This window comes from Lampetra planeri, chromosome 19 (assembly GCF_965212315.1).
Source record: "Lampetra planeri chromosome 19, kcLamPlan1.2.h2, whole genome shotgun sequence".
NCBI classification, from domain to species: domain Eukaryota; kingdom Metazoa; phylum Chordata; class Hyperoartia; order Petromyzontiformes; family Petromyzontidae; genus Lampetra; species Lampetra planeri.
The window spans coordinates 2,685,450-2,691,449 of record NC_136125.1 but is presented as its reverse complement, the minus strand read 5'-3'; positions in this window follow the sequence as shown (position 1 = coordinate 2,691,449).

Here is a 6,000-nt window from a genome sequence, read left to right as displayed (position 1 = left end):
TGCGTGATACCAGGTGCCCAGGGGAGGTTGGCTTGCTCACCCTGAACGTCCTGAGGGGAATGTGTAAATGTTCCGCCAAACCCGGCTCCTCACGGAGAGCAGTAGGTCAGGTCGACGGATCCTCCACACTCGAAGCCTGCGAAGCCGGCATGCGCGGCCGTGCAGGAGACGTCAGTCATGCAGCACCTGGGGGCGGAACATAATTGCTCCGCTGAGGTTGCAACCCCGGCTCGTCGGACACATTCGACATGTGGAGATGTCCAGAGCAACAAGTTCGTTGACGCGCGATACCTGGATCGATTGCAATGGGGGTCGGGAAGGTTTCGACGGTGGCTTCCGCCGAGCGCACTGCATGCACCCTTTGAGAAAATCATCCACATCCCCGGACATTGCCGGCCAATAGAAATACCATTTGAGCATAGCCAGCATCTTCTGCACGCCTAGGTGCAAGAGATGCTCGTGCACTGCCCAAACGACCTCGCCTAGCAGGGCAGTGGGGACAACTATGATATAACGGCGCAGCCCCCCATCCCAATGCATTAGTAAGCCGCCCTGCAGAACCACCGAGGCGATGCCCCGTCGATCATTGTCCCCATCAGCTTCCCTCATACAATGCCGCAATTTGAGTAGCGAAGTGTCTTCCGCCTGAAGACGTAATCCAGACCAAGGACCGCGTCTCGTGCGGCCGGAGCGGCGCCCGTCCCACCTGTCGCCGCATCAACAGATGCCGCGAGAGGAGGGGGTGAGGTCATATCAGTCGGTTTACATCACCCGGAACCTGAAAAACATGCACAACCTACGGTCGTTGGTAATCGCGACAGGGCATCGGCGTTCGTATGGCGAGAACCCTTGCGGTACATAACATGGAACGATAAGTCCTGCAGGATCACTAGCCAGCGTGATAATTGACCTGACGGCTGATCCACACACAGCGCATATTGGAGCGCTGCATAATCGGAGCGCACCTCAAATCGTCTGCCGTACAAGTAGGGGCGATATTGCTGCACGAAAACCACAATGGCTAGTAATTCACGGCATGTAACGCAATAACGCAGTTCGGCCGGAGACAGCACTCTACTGCCATATGCAACAACTTTCTCCACCCCATAAACAACCTGCGACAAGACGGAACCAATACCAGTATTGCTAGCGTCCGTATCAAGGACGAACAGAAATGAAAAAATCGGAAAACGCAGGGGAAGGGCGTTCATTAATCCATCGCGGATGTCACGAAATGCCACCTCCTCTTCCCCCAATTAAACTTATGACCCTTAGCCGATAACGGGTGGAGTGGTTTTGCAATTGACGTGAACCCGGCAACAAAACGGCGATAGTAGGACTCAAAGCCGATGAAACTGCACACCTCAGTCATTGAGGTGGGAATCGGCCAAGTTCGAACGCACGCAGTCTTCTCCGGGTCGGTCGCAATACCCGTTTCGTTAACAATATGGCCAAGATACCAAACCGTTTTCTGGAGGTGACATTTCTGAGGTTTAAATTTAAGGTTAGCCACAAGCATTTTGAGAAAGACAGTATGCAGACGGAGCAAATGGTCGTCAGAAGTGCGGCTAAAGACGATTACATCATCGAGATATATCAAACAAGAGTCCCATTGGAGACCCGCCAGGACCAGTTCCATTAACCGTTGGAATATGGCCGGCACGGAATGGAGCCCCATAGGATGGCCATCTTAGGTCATGAGACATCATCAAGCAGCAACTTCCAGAACCCGGATAGGAGATCCAGGTTGGAGAAAAAACGTGCCCCCGTCAACGCGTCCAGCTAATCATCCATGCGAGGCAAGGGATACGCATCCGCACCAGAGACATTATTAAGTTTTCTAAAATCGACACAAAATCGTAAGCTACCGTTGTGTTTCTTCACAAGCACAATCAGAGCTCCCCAGGGACTGGTAGATGGTGAGATGATGTCTGCAGCCAACATCTCATCAATGGCCAGCCGAACATGTTCCTTCTCCAACGGGCTCAGCTGGTAGGGATTCTGTTGGATAGAGCCCGCGTCGCCCGTAGCAATGTGGTGACTCAGTAGCAACGTGCATCCAATACAAAATTTACCCTTGCTAAAAATATCCAAAAACTCATGTAAAAGCATCAGCTTCCCTATCTGGTCCGCGGATAAGGTACCACTTTCATCGCACAGTTTGTCAATCCAACTTTCATCCACATCAAGGGATTGTCGAGTGTGAGGCTCAGCACCCACATTCCCAACGACACCCACTTCCGGGCATGCCGATGATGCATAAGCCAACACCATACCCTCCTGGATGACCGTGGTGTCCAAGCCAGCATGAAGAACCTGAATAAAAGACTCCTGGTCGTTAGACACTATCGTTTGAGCCGCCACCAAAGTCAGTTCGTGACTGACCTTGTTGGAAGGACCCAAAACAATTCCAGTCTCCGTAGCTCCCAAATCGAGCGGCTTCCTCAAGTGGAGGAGAACTAACATCTGCGCGCCTGGAGGGATTCTCACCGTTCGGCGCGTGAGCGCCTGCAACGTAGCGTTGGCCATACACAATCGTGTGGGGGAAGGCAAAAATGCCATACGACAGCCGCATGGCAAATCCAAACAGCCACAGTCAATGCGGAATTTCAAAGGCATCCTACCTAGTAAAACGGTTCCAAGTAAACATGGAACAGTCAGGGACATGGAGTCAAGAATGTGCCCAGACAATTTAATATCAGCGATGCACACCTCGCCTGTTATCCGACCGATAATACTCATTGAGCCGTCGTCAGTGGCGTTAACACGGTACATCAACAGGGTCTAGAACCTGACACTTGGGTGGCAAAATATTGTAAATTAACTCTGAGATAATAGTTGCCGATGCACCTGTGTCGACTAGCATCCTAATTTCTACACCCTCAATAAACCCAAGCATGGCAGATGAACCCGCGGCCGCCACTACCACTTGATGGGCCAGCTCCGATCACTGATCTGGTCGGAGCTGATGAACCTCACGATTACGCATAGGACTCCCCCGTACCGACGCACAGCCAGGACGCGAACTTAAGTGCTTAGATGGGTGAGATGAGGCCAGAGGTCGAGTGTGGACTGCGTTGCAACTCGCCTTAGGGTGTAGGGAAGCGAAGGATGGCAGCGAAGCTGGAAGACGCCATCGTGGTACATGGCAGTCCAATAGCACGTGCCCCGGCAGGCCGCAATTGTAGCGGATGACACAGCCGCTTCTGGAACGAGATGACGATCTTGGCCACGGCAGCGCATCCGTCTGTCGCGCGCCACCGTCACCCCGGTCGCCACCACCCCGAGTCGACGCGAATCCCGACAGGGGCTCCCCTCCATCTGGCAGCCCTGGCTCCATGCGGGACAGGGCACATGTCACCAGCGCCCTGTCCCGTTGTAGAAGTTTCTGGGCTTGCATGCACTTAGCGACTTTAAGAAATTAGATGTGATCATCCATCGTGGTTCATTTTAGGAAAGATGGCTTTCGCTAGCGCCAAAAGCGCACTACGGAAGGTGAGGGCCGACTCTCTCCCCCTTCCGTTGCGTGGCGAATTTGTGGCGCGTATTCGCCGAAGGCTCGTAAATAGACGCTATCTGGTGAGGGTGGACCGTTCCAGTGGCGGGATGGCGAGATACGCCGCAAGGGCGTTGTCGTCAAGGGCGGTAGTCAATGCCCACAGCGCCTCCGCCTCCGGCATTCATGAGGAATCGCCGCTTAAAAGCCACCCAGTCGCCACTGGTAGCCACAAACTCCTTAATGAAAGGAAGCCGATGTTGGAGAGCTGGGAAGTCCATCGGCGCTGACGGCGCACCTTCAGTTTTGGCGGACTGCGCACTCCACGCCGGTGACAAAATGGTGGCTGAAAGCGCAGGCTGCGCCGCTGAGTTTTCCCGCCTGCTGCAAAATGGCGGTGGAGTCGCCATCCACAAGCAGCATTGCTGTTCCTTCCTTCACTGGTGAGACCACTGGATTGATCTTTGCGAGGAGCGAAGCTGCAGCATGGAGGAGCTCTGCGAGGTGACCGTGCGCCTCCTGGAGGGATGCCTCCATCGATGACGAAGCGACGAGCGGCCGGCTGGCGCCCTGCTCCGCCGGTAGCATCTCCACCACATCCTCCAGAGCTGTAGGTGGCACGAGGTCCTCATCCTCGCTGTCCGACGTCCTGGGACGTGGTCTGCGACGTGTAGAAATAGTCTACTGCTAGCTGTATAGACTAGCATGTAGGCCACTGCCGACATCAGTTGTAGTGAGTCCAACTGAGTCGCAGACGTTGTTCTTTAGAGGCAACACTTTTATTGTAACATAAACCCGTTAACACAAAGGGGTAACTACCCCTTCACCAGATACAGCCTAGGGTGGTGACCACCCAGCTATCTACTCTATACGTAGGAGTTACAGCTACGAAGGGTCAGACCCTCACTCGGGTCCCCGACCACGTGTTGATGCCTCGTAGAGCTTCCAGCTTGTCGACGTGGAGCTTCCAGCTTGTAAAATGAAGAACCCCGGTCCCTCACAGGGACCCACCTTATATCCCCTGGGTTGAAGCCGCTCCGCTTTTGGCCCCGCCCACCTTCGAGCATTCTCGCTACCTCTCAATCTCTCTCGAGAGCTCTCCCCGGACATGTGATCACCCCCTAGCCCCCCCCACCTGGGACCCTCTCTGTGGACACTCCGGATCACGTGTCTATGGGGTCAACCAGAGTGCCATGGCCCAAGGCAACCCTGCCCGTAGGCTGACACTCTCCCACTTCCCCTGGTGGGAGACCGCACTACACGTGTTGCGTGGTGCCTGCGCTATCCCAGCGCTCACCAAGCCCCGCTAGGGCTGGTACTACACCCGCCTATGGGGTGTACGCCTCACACAGCAACCAACCCGGTGCTGTCTGCGATGTAGGGACATCGCATGCCACGGCCCTCTTGGGCCGGCACCATACAGTGACATCCCTGATGTCACTACATCAATACAAATGTATATATCTACATATATCTACATGACGCTACAGGCGTAGTCAGAGTTAATGATACAAAATGATTAATAATGTAATAATGGTGTGTTAGTTTTAATTAATGTAAATAAAGACTTGATATTGTGAATTGATTACAACCAATCGTTGTTAGATTTGTTGAAATTACTTGTATTTGTTGAAAAATTTGGATCACCGGTCATAGAATACAGATCACTGTGATGGGTGGAGTAGTTTGTAAGATAAAGCATACGGCAAAAGAAAGTTATGATTTAGCAAATCCGAAGTGATTTTAAGGGTTATTTTTTTTTAAATCTGATGCCAGCATAGTCTATGAGAGGCATAAATATAGCAGTTTTCAAATGTTGCTGTGTGGAATATGACAAACAGAATGTTCTATACAAAGTCCCAATCTTGATCGATCATCCAGAACTCGCCAATTCACTCCAATCACTCGGTCACCAGCAGTCAGTTTCCTTCTCAACATCACTCATAACATTGTTTCCTCTATCCATACTTTTGGAGCCTACCAGACTACTTCATCTAACAATATAAAATGTCGTAACAATGTAATTTTTCCAATTGTATTTAACCTCCTCAAAAGTAATTTGCAAATAAATAATATCAGTAAGTTCTGTGCAAAACTAGTTACTACTGGCCAATACTAATTAGAAAAGCTATGGAAATTGAGAGAAATTAAAATAATTGTAACCGCTCGGATATCTGGACTTAGTGCTGCTTGGAAGCGAATCATCAAATAAAACATTGTTTAAATGCATGCCGATACAGGCCACCATACTTCAATAGAGATTACCGTTGGTACGACTATTTTAGTACACAAAATGGACAGGAAGTAGATGATAAATGGGCTCCCATAATGTGGTCATCACATCTACGCCTCTAATTAAGGAACGAAACAGGTGGACTTCTCCACAAATCTGGTTGTCGCCTAAAGAAACTAGTTGCAATTACTGGCGAAACGCCATACTCAGATTGTTACTGTTGTAACTTGGCTCTCCAACACACCGGTGTGCTGTACTAGTAACGTATTGG